This window comes from Pangasianodon hypophthalmus, chromosome 10 (assembly GCF_027358585.1).
Source record: "Pangasianodon hypophthalmus isolate fPanHyp1 chromosome 10, fPanHyp1.pri, whole genome shotgun sequence".
NCBI classification, from domain to species: Eukaryota; Metazoa; Chordata; class Actinopteri; order Siluriformes; family Pangasiidae; genus Pangasianodon; species Pangasianodon hypophthalmus.
In genome coordinates, this window is record NC_069719.1 from 7,450,411 (window position 1) to 7,471,820 (window position 21,410).

Here is a 21,410-nt window from a genome sequence, read left to right on the forward strand (position 1 = left end):
AATGATTTTAATTTTTGAAAGACTAGAAGGACATAGCCCTGCTATCCCATTTACACCAGCCACCCCTAAACATGAATTTTTGCTGTCCACTCTACAAATGTAAAGTGGCCAAGTGTCCTAGAGCTCCTCCACAAGTGGTGTGAGAGATCGGATAACAAGACACATTTGCCCTCATGACCTCACCGCTTAGCAACGTCCACATGTAATCCAATCACCCGAGATGGAAATTAATACCAAGGTCTGAATGGGATCACCATAGATACTAGCCCACCATACAAAAAAGTTCCTGATGTGGTTGCCCACTGTTCTCCCCCCTTCCTCCTCCTTTAAACAGAGGCCTTGGTTCTGCTCTTATCGAAAAGTGCCAGACATCATCTGGGCTCCGACATCCTACACAGTGCCTGCAGACAGGCCTCAACATGAAGGGATTGCCGCCTCATAAGAGCAAAGCAGATAGAGAGTAAATAAAGCTTCCTGAGAGGGGTGAATTCAGCAGAACAGCACTCAGAGGAAGAGGCAGTATGCAGTAAGGGAAAGATGGAGGACAGGTTTGGTCCATTATTTTGCAAAGCTAACACAGAGAGACAGTGAAAAGACCTCTCTTGTTTAAAGAGACTACTCTAAAACAGTGTGATTTATGGCTGCCACCTGAACCCAAGAGCACCTTTTTACAGACAGTAAAGATGCAAATCAGCCAGTCCTAACACTTTCCATTCATCATTCCCTGTATGTCTCTAACATTCGACACCTTGAGCATCTGTGCGACGGAGAGAGAGAGAGACAGAGAGAAAGAAAGAGAGGGAGGGAGCGAGAGACCTGAAGTCAAGACTCACTGTCTAACTCATTTTAACTAGCTTTTACATCGGAGGGAAGCAATGCACTCAAAATTTCATTTCACAAACATCCTCCCTGCCAAGCCATTCCAGCATGTTCTCAGCAGCCTGAGCGCCCATTCTCACACATGAAGGCACTTACCACTGCCAGAACACATGAGGTAGAAAAAATGGAGGAACTACAAGACTGTAGAGTCTTAAAAGGTTAAAGAAATAGCGAGGAAAGACGTTTGCATGGAATGACAAAGGTGGCAACATTGCTAACAAGAAAATCCTAGCATGCAAAGAAAAAAAACAGAATTTTATCACAAAAACATTAAGGTATTGTGTTGGAAAATATGGCTATTTTTTCTTGTTTTCTTTTCAGATGTGAGGCAAGCAGCAGCAAGAAAACAGCAAGGCAAAGCTCCAGTGTGACTGCTATATAATTATTAGCAGCTCCTCAATTTTTGTTTTTTAATTTTTTTTTTCCCAAATTGAGACAACAGCTCTGCCTGCTTGATTTCTATTGTCTCACAACACTAAGTCTCACAAATGCTTAGGTCAAAGTTCACCTAGATAAAGTCCTTGCAAAGGGAAAGTAAACACAAAAGCATTTTAACCCCCCTGTCCTTTCCCCTTCAGTGAACCAGCTGTTTCACTAGTTTCACAATATTTCATAGATATGAATGTGTTAGTAGGGTAGTAGGGCTGAGTGAATGTTGTGGGACACAATTAAAAAGGATATTTTTCATAACTTTGGGGAAAAGATGTACAAACACGAGATTGGGATACAATTGAAAAGGATATTTTTCATAACTTAGGGAAAAAGATGTACAAACATGAGATTCCACATTAATTAACATATATGTTAATTTGTAGCTGTATTATAGTGGGGCACAAACTTTTCAAACTCAAGTGCTTATCGCGTTAAGCTAAAACTAAACATTTCTCTGAAAGGTGAGTTCAATACTAGTTTTGGATAAATAGTATTAAACTTTACGTGACATTACATGTGTATATGGAAAAAAGAAATCTGAAAGAAAACCTGCAAAGAAATTGAGTATACTGACACACACCTGGGACAAAGAGGCAAAGCTAACGTATTGTATTTTCATTAGAAAGCAAATTTCAACTTTTGCCTCACTTTTTTGTGTCCCCATATGAATATTTCTTGTTTTGGTGGAAATCAGTGGCAGCAAATATAGCTTCTTTCTAAGAGATGCAGCGGCTGCTGCCGCGTTTCTAGAGTATTAGTTCCACGCCGATGGTTTTGTCATACCGATTCCCAGGGATAGAAAACTTATGCAGCTTTTGCTAGATCACTGCTGCTTCTCTTGGGGATTTTTTTTGCATTGTGTGCAATGCAGTGGAAAAAAAAAAAAAAAAACATCAGAGGTGTCCTACTTTTACAAGGGTTCCTACCGCAGGCCTTTCACTAACTGGAGTTCATTTTAAAGGGAGTAAAAATGACAGGTCTTCTCTGTGATTAATTATCACGTGAAATATTTATCACTCAAAAACAGCACAATCTCCTAGTAATGATTTATGAAATCCTACTGAGGTATGACAGGAGCCCTTTTATTGCTCCTCTCCGTTCTCCTGAATCAGAATCTTGTTACAGGGTAAACAAAAGCCTGTGATTGGCCCTAAAAAAATTAAAAGCGCAAAAATAAATCAAGGGTGAAAACTGCTGATCTACAGACAATAAAAGGCTTTAGATTTTCATTCATATATCAAAATGAGATGAATGCTAATTGACTGAATGAACTTGATCTCATTACTGCCTCAATAGCATTGAACCATTTATTCTGCGGCATATAAACTGTAAAAAAATTCGATTAACAAAGAACAACATAATGCTTCATTAAGCTCCGAATATAAATGTTATATAAGATAGACTTTGCTTAGCAGATATTTGGATATAGGTCTTTACATTAGTGGAAACATGAACATGAACAGATTTGGGTGGATTTGTGAGACGAAGGTGAACAAGGAACAAATGGGGCCAAGACTGTGACCTCCTCAGGGAATAAGATTGGCAGGATGTACAGTAAAGACAGACACGTATCTGACAACACTATCTCAACGGCTCTCAAACCTCTACAGCCCTGTTATACCATTCAACACAGAGGGAATACATGGATGACAGGCCGGTACATTTCTCTCCTTTGAGAAGCCTCTTTGATTTTTTTTTTTTCCTGTGAGATGTATTTGTATATGATTTATGAGTATTTGCTTATTGCAAATCTGACACAATACTGTATTATTGATTTTTATAAATACATATTCATGGTCTGATGATTTTCTTGATGCTGCTACATGCATGTATGGTTTTACTTCTCCTTATGCTCATAGAACAACTAATGTGTTGATCTACTGATGATCACAGTATGAGCGACTTTCAACTCACTGCTTCATTTATGTGGTACCACATTATACCAGGTACACCTCTGAGGTATTTATGATCATTTTCCATTGTTTAGCTTTAGATTTGGCTACTAAGTTCTAAAAATATTAAACAGAGAACATATAAATGATTCTGTTTCTCATAATTCTCTTGGGCATTCTTGCACAACAGGGCAGCATAATGGTGCAGCGGGTAGCATTGTTGTCTCACTGTGTCCATGTGGGTTTCCTCTGGGTTCTCCAATTTCCTCCCTTCCCCTAAAAACATGTTGGTAGGTACACAGGTGTAGGATGTATTTCCTCCTCATGCCCTGTGTCCCATGGATTCACCATGATCCTATTCAGGATAAATCACTTACTGAGGATGAAACAATGACTGAATGCATGTGTGCTTTTCACGAATGGTACTGTGTGAATTAAACATATTTAATATTATTTTTATGGTATTTTTTTTTATTACACAGAACCGAACAATCAATCACTTCCCATCAGCTATCAGAAAATTATAATTAAATTTTGTATCATTTAAATGAATACATAAACACAGCGGTAATGGAATATTTATTCTTACAGCAATCTTGGGATATAAAATGTTGTCCTTGCTCTGACTGAGAACAAATCAAAAAAGAATCAAAAACAACTCAATGCCAGTTATTATCATGAGCTTAACAAATCCTCACAGTGCTTTAACACATGCTCCCTTTTTAGTCTGCCACTGGATGTGTCCTGTGCAACTACAGAAACACCCTGCTCAATAACCTCAGCAGATTTCTGCTGTTTTGGTCTGGGATATGTGACTAGCCCATGACAGTTGGTGGCAGTGGTGTTTGGATCAGCAAACAATAAAGGCTAATTGGACCCAGAGTGCCATGAGGGATGTGTATCTTAACATGAGGCAGGTTGCTGGGAATAAATTTCAGAGTTTATCCACACTGTGAGACACTGACATGGAATGCCAAAAGATGCTAATATTCTAGAGACTCACACCAAAAGAGATCCTGATCTATCTACTTACTCAATTCTAGGCTATACAGGAAAATAATAAAGTAAGAGAAGGGAAGTGAGAGTGGTGATGGAAGGATTTGGAAGTAATAATGCTGCAGATTCCAGATGGCATCCAAAAGTCTCATGGGTATAGAAACTAGAAACACGATGAGCACGAATTTTCATTAGCCATCGCCATTGGAAGGAAGAGTAATCCTATGTTTGACTAAAACTAGTAAATTGGAAACACATAACCTGACCTCTGTCTAGGAAAAAACTAAGAAAACACCCCCTCAACTTGGAATTCCTACTCACAAAATCAGGATGGTCTCTTCAACCCCAAGTTCCACACATGGCAGTGAACAAAGTAGCATTTCTTTACTTTTAAATGAGTTATGTTGTATATACTAGTATTTGCTTTAGATCAATCAACACATGCATATTAGCTTGTTAAATCTATTACATTGACTATATATTTTGCTGTTTTGAGGAGGTAAACATCACTCATCACAGGTAGCTTGCTAGATTTTTACTAACAAAAGACTTAACATAGAAGTGTCCATGCACACACACACACACACACACACACACACACACACACCCCCCTCCCCCCATTTTATAGCTCAAATGCAAGGAGGTTGAAAATTATGCAATTGCATAGGATGTCTTTGTATGCTGTAGCATTACAATTTTCCTTGTTTTCGTCCAGGATCATGTACAAACAAGGAGCTTTTCTTGTATACGGCCAATATAAGATATATATATATATATTTTTTGTGACACACTAAGTAGAAGAAAAGGTGAGCCAATTACAGTTGTCCAATTCTGTGAAAGTCTGGTTTTATATATCAACAAGCCCATAGCACCCTTTTCCTGCCATCACAAAACTTGAAACAGGAGGTAATACGACATGTTGAACAAATCATGTTACTCAGGATACAGCACTGTGATCAGACAGCTTCTACACCTGAGGCGGACTGCGCTACGGTTCAGTTGAAGCAAGTCCCAGACCAGTGTTTTTAAAAGAACCAGGGATCTATTCTCTGGACCACTCCCTGGCTCACAAACAGCTTTCACACTCCACCAAAAGCACCAAACTCTCAAGGCCAAAAAGCAATATCAGTGGCAAAAAGTGCTTCTTTTCTTACCATCTCATGAGCATAAGCCTTGTGAAATTAGCCAAGATGACTAGTTCAATCAACCAACAGATACACATTCCAAAGAGAAGTGACCTACACCAGACTTTTCATGTGAAACTTCTGAAAGAATAGAAAGTAAATCAGCAGAAAGAACCTTGCTGGGTGAAGAGCTGAAGAGTGTTGTCTTGGAGTAGCAGGCCCAAATCAACAGACTGCTCCATACTTCCAACATCACACAACATATAGCAAAGACTATGGCTGGCTTAAAAAGAACAGTACACTAAAGCAAATTTTGTGCCACAACCTGGCGATGGCAAACCCAGAGTCACTCTTCCTGCTCTAGACTGAAGCCTTTGAGAAAATAATGACCAGTGTAGGCACAGAAAAGGTGGGTCAGGAGCAAACCAGCTACATGTTACAACCCTTGATGAGTCCTGCATTGTGCTATTTGGGGTTATGTTTTATACTGTATATAGGTGTTTAAGAGTTCATATTTGTAGTAGTGTGAATAAAAAGAAATATTAAGGGTTCCTTTACTGTATGTATTTGCCCATTCATCATAATGTAACATTTTCAAATAACTAACAATCAGTGAGAGTTACTTAAATTTCTAAAAAAAATAAAAAAAAAAACATGACTAAGTCAAGTCATATGATGTGTATAATGAGCAGATGGGAAAAATAATTAGCTGCTTTAAGTTTAAACTAGGTCCCTTTTTAATAAGTTACCCTTATGCCTCAAAAGAAACTAATGGAAGAGGATTAAAAAAAGGAAAATGGATCTATCTATCTGTCTATTCTTACCCAAAGAGCTTCTGTATTAAAGTGTTAGAAATCAGAGGTAGGTGGTAAGTAGAAGTGCCTGTTTAATGTTTATTTAAAATCCAAATCGACAGGCAAAATTGTAGTCAAAAACAGGCAGAAGATCAAATAAACAGACAAACAGGACAACTTGAGGGGAAAAAACAGAACCAAAAACAGAACCAGAAACAGCAAAGAGCAAGCAGGTCAAAACCAGGGAACAAATCAAAAATATAGCTCAGAGCTCTGCACAGAAAAGACAGAAAAACCTCAGAAAGCGTGTGCCTTAATGAGCAGAATAAATAAAGCAAGTGATTAGGAGAAAACAGGAAGCAGGTTTGGTAGGAGAGTCTATAAAATCATGGTGACTGTTTCTTTTCAGACTACAGCTCTTAATAAAATAGCCAATAGCTGTAAATGGTTGATGCATTGTCTAAATTATTTGAGTGCAGCAAGAGAGAACATTTGAAAAAATGAGAATTGTGTGAATATCAAAGCGAAATAAAATGTCTTGCCAAATCCCTGAATTTGTCTTTAATTCACAGTGTAAAGATGGACAGACTTTAGAGATATTTCTGTCAAACATCAGTTGAATACCAAACACCACAGTTTTTGGATGAAGCCATCATACAGTAGCTACATATATAGACAAACGTTCACACTAATCTCACCACTGACTTCTCAAAATACAGATAAAAATGAATTTCTGTCTATTACCATCTATCTTTTTTTTTTTTACCCAATCAAGTTCCTTCCTCCTGTGGTTCTCATTCCTTTTGTGTCTGGCTGTGACAAATTTCACAACTCCCTCCCTCTGGACTCCTCCAAAATCATTCTACAGCAACCTCTGTTTCCCTGAGCAGCGGATATATAATCTACTGCTAAACTTGTAACACTGATACCGCTGCTGCCACTCCTAGCATGTTCATAGGTTTTCATAAATAATGACTATCAAATGCACATAAGGACATTGCATTGCAGACCAGAACTAAACGAAACAACCATCTATTTTTGGCTAAGCAGCTCTGCATGCTGCCTTGCTATCTATCTATCTATCTATCTATCTATCTATCCTCAGTGAGCCACCTTTCCTCATAGCCATTCTCTCTTTCAGCTTATAAAACAACATTATAAATACAGACAATGTGAGAGATTTTATGGAAAAGTTGTTCTCAGAAATAAGAATGATTAGGGGATTTAATCTCTTTGTTTTCTTTTGTGCTTTTTTTTTTTTTTTGTAAAAAGATTTCATAATAATTTTTTTCTTTCATTTTTAACAAATATGTTGGCTTGTGTGTTTTTAAATGGTCAACTAATACCACGATGCATGAAATTGATATTTTGTTTATCATCTGCTTACATTTACACTCGATTAATATGATGAATATTCGAATAAATTCCTAAACATCAGTAATTGAATATGTAACTAACTACATTTGTTTGCTTGCTTGCAGTAACCCAAACTGTGAATCACAGCTAAGTGCTTTTAATTTACTGTTCAGACTGTGTTGTCTGATGTCATATTGCATGAGCAGCAGTAAAAAAAAACACAAAAAAACGCAGTGACAGCAGACAGAATGACTCATTCAACTGTCTGCATTGTTCTTGTTGGCAGCAGATTCAGCTGCCCCTGCGCCTGACGACTCCTCCTGCACATATTCTCACACGTCTCACTCATCACCACACTTCTTTCATCTTTTGTGATGTGGTGTGAAATAGCTATGTGCCATGATACTGTATGCAGAACTCAATCTTTCAGTATATATGAAAAATAAATTAGATTTCCCATCGCAAACATCTCTGTGTGCTTCCAGGTTGTACTGCAGAGCTATTGGTGAGAATAAAGGTAGTGTGCAAAAGTCTTAGGCATATACAAATAAAAAAGATGCCTGCAATAGAACCATATGACAAGTTTTTTAGTTATCAAATAAATTACAGTGGAAAAACTAAAACATATCTATATTTTCTGTGACCACACAATGCCTTTTAAAATGGCATCATTTCTCTTTGCAGTGCAGTTTTACAAGTGAATCGACTGGTAGGTTATTTTAAGCATCTTGGAGAGCTTACCATAGTTTTATTTAGACTTTGGTGACTATTTCACTTGCATTTGTCTCTGCATGTTTTACCTCAAAGGTGCTATATATACATATATAGATATACATATATATATATATATATATACACTGAACACACTGAACAGCCATAATATTATATTATGGGACATATAGTGGGATATATTAGGCAACTATTGTCAGTTCTCAAAGCTGATGTGTTAGAAGCAGGAAAAATGGGTAAGGAACTGAGTGACTTTGACAAGGGCCAAATTGTGATGGCTAGACGACTGGGACAGAGAATCTCCGAAACAGCAGGTCATGTGGGGTGTTCCCCACAAGACCTGCTCCAGAGTGGTTTTAATGTTATGGCTGATCAGTATATATACACACACACACACACACACACACACACACACACACACATATATATATATACAGTTGAGGTCAAAAGTTTACATCCCCCTTTCAGAATCTGCAAAATGTTCATTATTTTACCAAAATAAGAGGGATCATACAAAATGCATGTTATTGTTTATTTAGTGCTGACCTGAATAAGATATTTCACATAAAAGATGTTTACATATAGTCTACAAGAGAAAATAATAGATGAATTTATAAAAATGACCCTGTTTAAAAGTTTACATCCCCTTGATTCTTAATACTGTGTTGTTACCTGAATGATCCACAGCTGTGTTTTTTTGTTTACTGATAGTTGTTCCTGAGTCCCTTGTTTGTCCTGAACAGTTAAACTGCCTGCTGTTCTTCAGAAAAATCCTTCAGGTCCCACAAATTCTTTGGTTTTCCAGCATTTTTGTGTATTTGAACCCTTTCCAACAATGATTGTATGATTTTGAGATCTTTTCACACTGAGGACAACTGAGGGACTCATATGCAACTATTACAGAGGGTTCAAACGCTCACAGATGCTCCAGAAGGAAAAACCATGCATTAAGAGCCGGGGGGTGAAAACTTTTGAACAGAATGGAGATGTGTACATTTTTCTTATTTTGCCTAAATATTGTATTTTTTCACTTAGTACTTCCCTTCAGAGGCTACAGAAGATAGTTACATGTTTCCCAGAAGACAAAATAAGTTAAATTTACCCTGATCTTCAAATTCAAAAAGTTTTCACCCCCCGGCTCTTAATGCATGCATTTTGTATGATCCCTCTTATTATGGTAAAATAATGAACATTTTGCAGATTCGGAAAGGGGGATGTAAACTTTTGACCTCAACTGTATATATATATATATATATATATATATATATATATATATATATATATATATATTAGAATCATGCACTTGAAGAGCTTCAGTTAATGTTCACATCAAAAAATGTAAATGTAAAAATGTAAAAATCAGAATGTGGAAAAATGTGATCTCTGAGACTTTAACTGTGGCACGGTGGTTGGTGTCAGATGGGCTGGTTTGAGTATTTCAGAAACTTCTGATCTCCTGGCTCTCTAGAGTTTACACAGAATGGTGTGAAAAACAAAAAACATCCAGTGAGCGGCGGTTCTGTGAGTGGAAACGCCTCGCCTTGTTGATTAGAGAGATCAGAGGAGAATGGCCAGACAATGACAGGAATGCTACTGTAACTCAAATAAGCACTCTTTACTACGTTGGTTGAACCTTGAGGCAGATGAGCTATAATCACATCAGATTTCCCTCCTCTCTGCCAAGAACTGGAATCTGAGGCTACAGTGGGCACAGACTGACCCAAACTGAACAGTTTTGGTAACAGATTGGGAAAAACATGTAATATACTGGCACCATTCAGTTTACCACCTGTTTCCCTGAGGACCAACTTCAGTTCTGATACTATGACCACTTCTCTGATTATATCTGGTTTCTTTTCAGCATGTTCTTGACAGTGTACAGGTGTTCTGTATATGTGCATTACACTATTAACATGACAATAACAATAACAATTTAACATACAGTAAATGCATCTTACCTAGAGAGTGTAGGTTTCTTCCACAAGGTCTGTTTTAGCTTCTTAAAGCCAAAGCTGTTTAATTTTACACCTCAGTGTCTCACCTGCAATAAAAAAAATATATGTATAAGCAGAAACATTTAAATGGAAAGGGCAAGAGAAAAGGAAATAAATATATACAGAAATGATAAAACAGATCCAAAGAAGAGTAGAGATCATCATGGCCATGATGGTTTTCTCGATTTCAACACTAAACCCATTAAACTGAGTATCTTTGGATAATATATTAGGTTTGTTCTTTAGAAGGCCTCCTTAACACTCCTTTCTTAAACATTAATTAAACAACCCTGGGTTTATTAGCAGTTGTAAAGCCTACCACAGCTTCAGCTTATTAAACACCAAGCTGCCCACAAGCCCCGCATTTTGGGACTCATAGTTGATTGTACACTGATGCTTTTCTCACAGTGATCATCATTTCTGATTCATTATACACATGGTTTCAACACAACTAGAGTGATAGATATATCAGCACCCCTGTTATTGCTTCCTTTCTACACAATCTCCTAACAGACCAATAACCCAAATTTAATATTCGTACGGACTACATTCATGATCTCCTCACCGAAGTGTGGCACACACAGCTTGCACAGCTCGATTTAGAAGATTATGCATTTGCTACTCAATCCTTGCACCCACATTGTAAATTATCAACATGTAATATCAAATACTGAGTGAAGAAATTAGTTTTACTTTATGATTAATGAAAGTGCAATGCTAGCTTTTGTATTTAAAAGTTAACACAAATGCACTCCATGCACAAACACCTATTCAATCACATTGTACGTACAGTATTCTTACTACAGCCTTATATAAGCAATGAATAAAACACTGTGGAATGTGCTGTTGTAGGAATATAATCAATTTTGGGGTGGTGTGATGCCTTTACTATTACAAAGTTCATTATTATCCTATAACAGAAGGTCCCAATATGTTTTTTTCCTTTTACACCACAGCAATTGCCAACAATTAAAGTTTTTATTTATTACAGAATGATACATCCAAATCTTTATCCATTTATAGTTACATACTGGTATGGAATGTTGGTGAAACAGTCAGAGCTGCTGTCACAGCTGCTGAATCAACACCTTCTGATGAATCAGAAAAGACAATTTAATAGCACTGTTGTGTAACTGTGTAACTTTTTGGGGGATATATTGTTGTGTGTAGCACTTGTTTACTCCACCCCCTCTGCTGTATTGGGATTATTAGTTTGCACAAAACTTTAGAATTGTCATAGATGCAAGAGCAAGGTTTTTTATGGTTGTATTAAATCCAATGAAGCAAACAAACACAAAGGGCTAAGCAATGCTCAGAAATGTGGAAAGTTAGAGAGTTGCAGACACAGATAACAAAAATGCCCTGATTTGTTTTGTGTGTTGCTTGATTTAGGTACTTTTTTGAAAAAAAAAAAAAAAATCCATGATATGATTGAATGAGAAAACAAAAACACTCCTGAATTGTATCACAGCTATATAATATGAATAATTCCTCCTAAAACAACTTAGAGACACTGAACTTTCACAGGTTCAAGCTTTGCCTGCAGTCAGAACATTGGAGTACAGCAAAGAACATGGTTGAAAAATAACAAATCTTGGACAAAAATGTCAGGAAGTAAGTAAAATATAATTCCCATGTAAGTAAATGTACTTCAAGACAACTTTCATTAGTTGCGTTTCAAATGTTTAGTATATTCTAACATTCTTTAATATATTCTTATTCTAATTTTAATTAAATGTGAGTAGATTTGTTATATACAGTGGGGTCTAGAAGTCTAAGATCACACTGAAAACCTGGGATTTTTTTTCCATTTTAAAACTGAAAAAAAAAAAAAAAAAAAAGAACAGAAAGTTTTAGAATTTTGAAAATTCTAAAGCGAAAAAGGAAATGTGAAACATCTTGACTATTCAATATTTAAGATGTTGCACAATATCTAGGTCACTACGTAAATGTAAGCAAATTTTGATCATGTTAACTCCTTTGTACAAAAGGTTCTTGGCTGACAGGAGTGGAACCTGATGTGGTGTTCTGCTGTAGAAGCCCATCCACCTGAAGGTATCGATGTGTTGTACATTCTGAGATGCTTTTCTGCTCACCACAGTTGTAAAGAGTGATTATTTGAGATGCTGTAGCCTTCCTATCAGCTCAACCCAGGCTGGCCATTCTCCTCTGACCTCTCTCATCAACAAGGCTTACTGCCCATAGAATTGCCACTAACCGGATGGTTTTTTTTCTTTCGTTTTCTGCACCATGCATGAAATCTAGAGACTGTTGTATGGGAAAAGATACAGGAGAGCAGCAGTTTCTGAAATATTCAAATCAGCCTGACAGAGCATCACATACATGACTACAGGATAAGGCATATAGCCATAGCAAAAAAAAAAAAGATCCACTCTGAGCTGACCTTCCTCTTTATATTTGCAAGAACATTTACTTTCAGAGTATAATCTATGATCTTCAGCATTCGGCGTGATCACTTGTCGCAGCTGCCCAAACAAATTCACCCCCACTCCAAAGCAATGTGTATATTATAGGAGGGCAGAAAAAAGTTGAGTGTCTGTGATGATGAGGCCGAATAATAACGCAGAGCTCAGTAATATCCTGTAGCTATTTATCTCTCTCCATCTCTCTGTCTCTCATGAAACACACAGTCCTTCTCTCATTTTCTTCCTATTTTGCATTTCATCTCCCCTCTTCCTCCACATACACACACACACACACACACACACACATTACCATACCTCGTTCTCGACATTGAGCCTAAAGTATGCATGCTCTCACCAGCTAAGTGGGGCACACGTCTAATATACTGCAACAAAACCTTCTCATTTCCTCACAGAAATAGTCAATTCTAGGGCACAGCACTCACATCACAGCTTACCAACAATAAGGTCCACAGAGGAACGTGATGATTATCCATTTATAGCTACCCACACCATATTAGACTCATATTTGGGCTATCAGGATAAAGATAAAACATGTGAAAGGCAGAAGTATCAGCCATCTGTCATCAGCAGTACCATTCTCATATTTAACCACTTAAGATCCTGTCTTATTATTCAGCTATTAATATTAAAGCACATTATTCAATGATAATATGAATTATTCAGCAACCACAGCGAGAGTAACAAAAAAGTATGTAGTTACTAGTGTGAGGAATGTAAGCCTGGACCTACGGACAGGTCCTGGGACTTAATAGTTAAGCAAACATTTTTCTTTAAATCAGTCATTAAGGGAAGAGTATCTACTCCACCTTTTAATGGCAGCTAAAGAACCCACTCATCTCCCACTCAACATGTGTTTTTTTCTTTCTTTTTCTTGAAATGTATATTGATGTAAAATATAAACCACTGCACACAGGTAATGTAATTCATACTGCTCAAAATTTAAATATTACTGACATATTTTTATTTGTTCAATAGAAGTTTTTTTTTGATAAACAAGGAATACTGAAAATTATGTTTATAATATCACCTAATGTTTTACAGCTCTATATTAAAGGAATATACTGTAAGGGTACAGGAAAATTATATATTGTAATAATGATTTCACCCAAGCAACTACATGAAATGTCAGTTACACACACTTGTTAAGTGAGGAATAAAACATGACTTGGTAGTGTGATGCAATTGTCACTCAGAAGTTCATTATTTTTCAATAACAGCAGGCAGAAAAGTGTTTTATTCCTCTTATACCACACCAATACTAAATTAATGTACTTATTAGAGAATGATATCAAAATCTTCTCAATTTCTAGTTAACATAAGTTATGCTCTAATGGCTATAAACAGTCCCTCACCAGACTCTCTTTTTCAAGAGAGTTAGATGCTTAAAAAATATATAACTATAAATATATAACAGCTTGTCATTTTACTGAGAAATGGGAAAGCAAACAAGTCATCCATTCTATCACAGCTGAATGTTACAGCTGTTTCATTGATCAATTTAAAAATTAATCAACACCTTCTGACCAATCAGAATTATGCATTAAACAGAGCTGTGGCATGTTTAAATTGTAAGTACCTAATTATTTGTTAACTATTATTAAATGATTAATTAATAGTGTATGCATAGATTAATGATGACATGATCATTTGTTTGTAACTGTTAATTATGTATTATATTATATCACTTATGTTAATTTTTAAGTGATTAATTAATCTATTATTCATTAATGACTTAATAATTAACATAATTAATATAATACATAATTAACAGTTACAAACAAATGATCATGTCATTATTAATCTATGCATACAATATTATAAAATATAAAATGATATCATGTAATTGCCTTTTTTAAATTAAAAGTAATCTCGTCAACAACCAGATGTCTTATCTGCCATATAAGGAAAGTCATACCAGCCATGTCCTCAAGCTCAACAGGTCATACTTCTCTTAATTTTCTCTTAACTTTCGTGCCCTGGTTTGCACCTACATGTCTGAATTAAATTTCGATTTCAATATCCCCTTCCCTTATTCCTGCTGTCAATATGAGATGGGTGGTTATAAATAGCTCTTGAAATGAAAAAGACTTTCCCAGCTCTGAATCTGTTTAACGTCTCTGTTAATCGAATACATTTGTCCAAATGAAAATGGAATAATAAAAAAACATAACCTGAATGGAAGTCGAATATGCATGGTTTAATAAACAGATCAGTGGTAAGAGGGAAAATAGAGCAAAATCTAATCAGGAACCTTGACCTTTTCAAATACCCTGTAGAGATGAATGAGTGCAAAAATGTTTTCAATGGCATTCCGTGACATTTGTATTTAAGATCAACAAACACTGGCAAAGGAGACTTGAGATAAGTGATGAGTTTCCAAAACCTTGAAGGAACTAAGAAAGAAATAGCATCAATTAACGTCGCATAAAACATTGTGATAAAACCTAACGGCATTCAACAGAACTGTGTCACTTGGATATATTATGAAGGAATGTAATAATAGCTAGGCATATGTCTTATAAAAAGAAAAACGAGAACACTGTGACTCTGTAGTGAAGGCACAGTCCCTTTGCTACAATGAGCAAACAGGCTTTCACAATGTCAAAGGAGCCGTATTATTAGGGTCAGCTCTTCTGGGGGATGCTGTGCGCTGATATTTAAATAGACAAAATAGAAACTGCATGGCTGTGCAACAAAAAGCAAGCTCATTCTTATTAGTGAGAGAACCTAAGCCAGTCTTAGTGTTTACTCTGTCAAATTCTTCTGACTGAATTGAGAAACAGGGTGTAGTAATTTTGTTCTATGAAGCAAGCTGCTCTGTTTATCTGACCTCAATTGCCTAGGGTATCTTCACCACCCTATTTCAGTAACTCAAAACATTAATAAAACTTATCGCAGCACTTAGAAAACCCACTATAACCATGATTTGCCACTGTTTTAATATATACTTATTAAAATGTGTGTCCATTAAACATTGCCCGAAACATCCTTTTCCAATCATCAATTATATGTAGATTACAAAAAAATTTACATTTTATTGTCCCAAAACCTTCACTCAACCCTGTTCAGAATATATTCACCCCATGAAATATTTGTAATATTCCACCAAGGCACATGTTCAAAAGGAAGTTGCATAAGATGAATTTCCTGAAGATCAAGGGAAGAAGAAACGTATGTTCTCTCATTCTTTTTTCTTTATTTTCAATAATATTGACTGGTGAGTTCACATTGAAAGTCTAACCTTGTTAACCAAATTACAGATTGAAAGTAAATTAATTAAAAAAATCACTTTAAGTAAATCATTTAGAAGCCCTTAATGTCCTCAAGCGATTATCAGGGATGCTAGTTAAGTGCTTTTTTGTATTTGTTCATTTTATGCTAAAAGCACATCCTTCTCAACCCTGCTACATGCTTAAGAGCAAAATGCAGTCAGTGAGACTGTGTACTGAGAAGGGGTAACATATTTTAGAATGGTAAAATGTATGTTTTCTTAGACCCAGTATTTAATCTTCCACTCCAATTGTGAAATCACCAGCATCTTTGGTTGCATTATCAGCTGACACTCAAAACACCAAGGAAGTCGTCAGTCCATATCATATTCTCACTTTTGGTTATTATTATTATTATTATTATTCCTCCACTACATGACATTCGGGTGGTTCTGGAGAACATCAGTAGTAACACTACAATGTGTCAATCAGACAACAACTAGCCATGTAGCCATGACTACAAATTTTGAGTGCTGCCCAAAAACAAGATATTCCCTATAACTCCTATCAGTTCTTTTCTCACAAGACTCAAGAAACAAGTCTGTCTTCTAGGAGCATGTGACTACTATGACATTGTCTTGCACAAAATGTATTTGCTGTCTTTTCCCTGCTAATTCACCTTTTTGATTTGCCCTGTGGACATTTGTAATCACATTTTCCAGCAGGAAGGACACAAGTGCCCACAGATAACAGCTTATCATATTTCTCCGTGTTGTCATTATGTGGTCCTTGCTCTTTGGCCCAAGGCCTGTCCATATTTCTGGTCCACACAATTCTGTGTGCTAAGAGCCCTATTGATCTCCTCTTCCAATAAGGCATGCCTCTAAAAAAGGTTCCTCTGTCTTAGAAGAGCTACCTAAAAAGATATACTTTCGGCAGTGGTCAGGGATTATACCTGGTCAAGATGGAATTTGGAGATAAACGAGTTACTTTCATCCAAACCAAATGTTATTTACCAACTCTGCAGTAGCACCATGGATAGAAAAAGACAGAATCCATCAGTTATTCGTCAATTGTTAAATCTTTGATCCATTTGGACAACAAAAATGTATATAATAATACTGCATGAAGATTACATTCCACACTGTTACATCTAACAATGGCACATTTTTTACACCAGAATGATCCAGATTTGGTGTAAAAAATGTGCCATTGTTAGATGTAACAGTGTGGCTAGAATGTGTTTCAACCAATCAGATTGCATGGTCCGAGCCAACAGTTGAACCATATGTCATATCATATCGTATCATATACAGTTGTTTGCATTGGCAGAAATGACATAGCATTGCCTATAGAATGTAATCTTCATGCAGTATTATTATATACATTTTTGTTGTCCAAATGTATGTCAAACATAAACACTAACTGCGAGCTTTGAGTTATGTTTTTTATTGAATGGCTTCATCTGCCATCAGCAAACCACAGTTTGGTCAAAAACATGTCTGTCACTATTTGTCATTTACTACCTTCTGGCACACCTATGACATAGTGTCAACTGCAAGGAAAATTACAGTATTATTGTTCTTGGATGTTATCGTTTCAACTGTAAGAACTCATTCCCAAGGACTTGTATGGTGAAGGTTCATATGATTTAAGCCTAATAAGAAATGAGTGTTGTTATTTAGCAATGGAAAATGCAGTCTGGGGTCAGTTTTCAGAAACATAAAGCACTTGTATCTGTCAGCTCCTTTAACATCATTTAGCTTACATTGGATTCCGCCTCACTTGTAAATTATTTTGTATTAAAATATTTACATACGTACACACATACATACCAGGAGGTGGAATGCAATGCCACTATCTGTTTAATGCTCCAAAAATCTATTAAAAAGTATTCAAGTATTCAAATTCAAGTTGATGCAAGTATTCAAATTTAAACCTAAAGTGGGTGTAGGCTAAGGTAGAAATGGCAGCACTTTCCGCATAGTGTGTGAATTCTGGCTCTGACAGTTCTTCGACCTCAGCTACATCACTCGAGTTCATAATTGGTCTCAACATGCGGTCTCAACCCTGTTTGTTTTGTTTATAGCTGCCCACAATATTTTGTAATGAATTTAGTCGGTTCTATTTCCCAAAATATAAACAGTAGTAGCTTAATTTAAACCACCATAACTCTGACCAGGCAGTCACTAAGGATGAATGAATGGTGTAAACGCATCATGCAGAGATGTTACTTAATGTGGACTTGTTTGACCCTCGGACTTTGTTTGACCACTCGCTCACGCCTGCATTCAATTTCTGGTTGACAACATACATACATACATACATACATAATTGTTTCAGACTTCAAGAGCCTTTAAAATTTCCCTAAGTACAAAAATCAAATGTAGAGTAGACCATAAACATATTTGTTAAATAAAAGCTTTGAATATGTACTACATTAGGTTTAAAGGGACATACTTTCAGGAAAGAGACATCCTTTAACACCATAGATACATATAATGTGCTGTTAGGATCGTCCAAAAGGATCGTCCAAAAGGATGATTGCACATCAGCCTGTCAGTGAGCTTCTGCATGCCACACTTACCCATAACCCCCCTCTCTGCATCACGTGACACTGACAGTTCAGTAGAGAAGTATTAGATGCAGAGTGCCTACAGCAGCAATTGTTGGTACTCTCCTGCAGACAGCTACTCATAAAGGCATTATTAAATGTGTAAAAATAAGAGAGAGAAGACATTAAAATGGGCCTTGTCCAAAAATGTTTGAGAACCCCTACAATACACAAAGTGGGATTGATTACTTGTTGAGGCAACTGCAGAATGTTTGACTGGCTTTTTAATGCAAAGGTTCCACAATGTGAACTGCATCATTTGAAAGAGAGCAACCAGAAAATACAGTAGCTGATAAAGCAAGACAATGTGGTTGTCATGAATAAATCAAACATTTCCTGAGATGTAAACACATTGTAGCTGAGCTCCATGTAGTTCTATAATTGGTGGAAATGTTGCTATGGAATCATAAACGTTAGCTGAAACCAAAAAGATAGTACATGTATCATTAGGCCCTACTAGCAAGTGTTCTAGCAGGGCTTTAGCATTCTCAACAGAGAGGAGATTTCAGCTTTGGTACATATATAAGGACAGACAAGAATGGCTTTGAGGCTGACCTTTTTGTCTAAGATTTATTTTGCTGTCTGTCTGTTATGTGTTATCTTGATTATCTTGTTAATATACTATATATATATATATATATATATATATATATATATATATATATATATTAACATCATTACTTCATGTCCAATATGTATTGAGATATTAATTATTATATTATCTCATATTAATAGGAACTCTGACCTTTGGCACAGCCCCTTACCCCAAACTTTACCATCTGTAACTTTCATACAACTTGTTCCATGCAAATTCTTAGTAATTTTATGATTGAAAATTGTTGGAGAGCAAGTAATATCCTATGCTTTCACTATAAAGGATAAAGAAAGTGATGTTACTGTTATTCTTCTTGTACTGCAATGGAGTTCCATTTGCACCATTTTTTTTTTCAAACTATTAGGTATCACAATTCAAAAGTAAATGTTGCAAATGAAAAGAATAAGAATCCAAATCTAATTTTCTTAATAAATATTTATTCATTTTTCTTTTTTTTCTAGCTTTCCATTTCATCCCAAAGGTATTCAGTGGGGTTGAAGTCAGGGCTCTGTGCAGGTCATTCAAGTTCTTCCACACTAATCTTGGCAAACCGTGTCTTTATGGAGCTCGCTTTGGAATTATCATGCTGGAATTGGTTTGTGCCCGTTAGTTCCAGCGAAGGGATTTCATAATACTACAACATACAAAGACATCCTAGAGAATTTCTGTGTGCTTCCAACTTTGTGGCATCAGTTTGGGGAAGAACCACAAATGGGCGTGATGGTCAGGTGTCCATATACTTGCTATATAGTGTATGTCAACTGAATTTTGGAACAACAAGTACTTTGGCAGTTGCAATCAGTGGTTTGTAAGCAGTTAGTTTTAGTTAACAGAGACTCTTCGGAGAAGTAGTATTCAGAGTCACCCAACTTTCTAACACTAGAGCAATAATGTAAATTCATACAGCAAATTCTGACACACACAAATTTTTCCATCTGAAAACTTTTGTGTTTTGAGTAAATATGTTTTTTGCTCTTATTTTGAATGCGAGATAAAATGAGAAAATTCATGTCTGTGGTAATTGCACATTCCGTCATGATTCCTACCTTCACGTCACCTATGCCAACAAACACAGTTCTTGTTCTGTCTCTGCCCCTGTCTTGTCATTGATTTTTTTTAACCTTATTGTGTTCACCTGTTCTGTGTTTAGTACTGATTGATTTGTCTATTTAGTTCATTCCTAGCCTTGATTTCTCTCTTTCTAAATACTTCCTAGCATTAGACTCTCATTTCTGACAATGGTTTATCATTGTTTAACTCAGCTTGCCTCTGTTTTGACCCCCACTACACACTGGGATGATACTTTTTAAATGTGGATTTTTTAAATAAAACCCTAGGTTAAAACATAATTAATTAATTAATATGCTGGTGGGGCTGCATGGTGTTGCAGCAGATAGCTTTGCCATGTCACAAGTTCCCCAGTTTCATTCTGAGTTTGGGTTTCCTCTGGGTTCCTACCATCTCCCAAAAACATGCATGTAGGTGGACTGGTGACTCTAAATTGCCCTAGATCTGAATAAATGTGTGTGTGTGTGTGTGTGTGTGTGTGTATTCGCCCTGGATCTAACGTGACCATGGCCAAGATAAAGCAGTGACTTAAGCTGAATGGATGAATATGCTGGTGCACTACATAGATGTACATAATAAACTGCCAACATAGCGTATATTCAGTCTGCACTGGTAAAATTTACACCTTCAACTAATCCTGTTAGCTATTAATGCATTAGAGAAAATTGCCTAGCTCCTGGATTACTGTGTGCTTGCAGGCAACAAATACGCAATCATTGAAAGTGCTAGTAGGCTTTGTGCTTTTGTAACGTTTTGCTGACATTTAAGACGTATACTTTCTCTCAAGACAACCTCACAATAGTTTTAAGTCTATTAGCACCCTCCTAACACACATACACACACACACATTTCCTCCAACTCTGTGTAAACCATTTAATGCTTGAAAAATGAAAAATGTGCAGTGAATAAGCTCATTCCAGCATGGGGGATGAGAGAGGCAAGAATATTGATGGGAACACTGAGCGCTTTATTTTCTAAGCCCCTGCTATTCCGCAGTCTAATGCTCTCCTGCTGAACTCGAACCAGAACAGAGAGTATTACAGAATTTCAAGCTGTATAGTTCGTCTCTTTCTCCTGCAGTGCCTTTGGAAAAACTTCTATTTGTGCAGTGTATAAATATATAAAAAAATGCCTCATTTTATTACTCAAACCATATTTGTGATGCATCTTTATAATGTCTTAGCACTGTCTTAAATCACTCCAGAGAATTCCACCTTAGTCTCACTGCACCTTACAGATCAAGACAGAGCAAATGGCAAAATCTTGACATGTTTAATATAT

At 36.4% G+C, this 21,410-nt stretch overlaps 1 protein-coding gene across 3 annotated transcripts in view; it reads right to left on the reverse strand.

The window, feature by feature from the left end:
- The window catches only part of LOC113544987 (leucine-rich repeat and fibronectin type-III domain-containing protein 2), a 110,334-nt gene that overhangs the window by 24,297 nt on the left and 64,627 nt on the right, over window positions 1–21,410 (reverse strand). For all 3 annotated transcript variants that reach the window (XM_026944081.3, XM_026944080.3, XM_026944082.3), the window contains one exon: window positions 10,161–10,243. The gene's annotated coding sequence lies outside the window, so the exon portion shown is untranslated. The remainder of the gene's footprint in view (window positions 1–10,160; window positions 10,244–21,410) is intronic.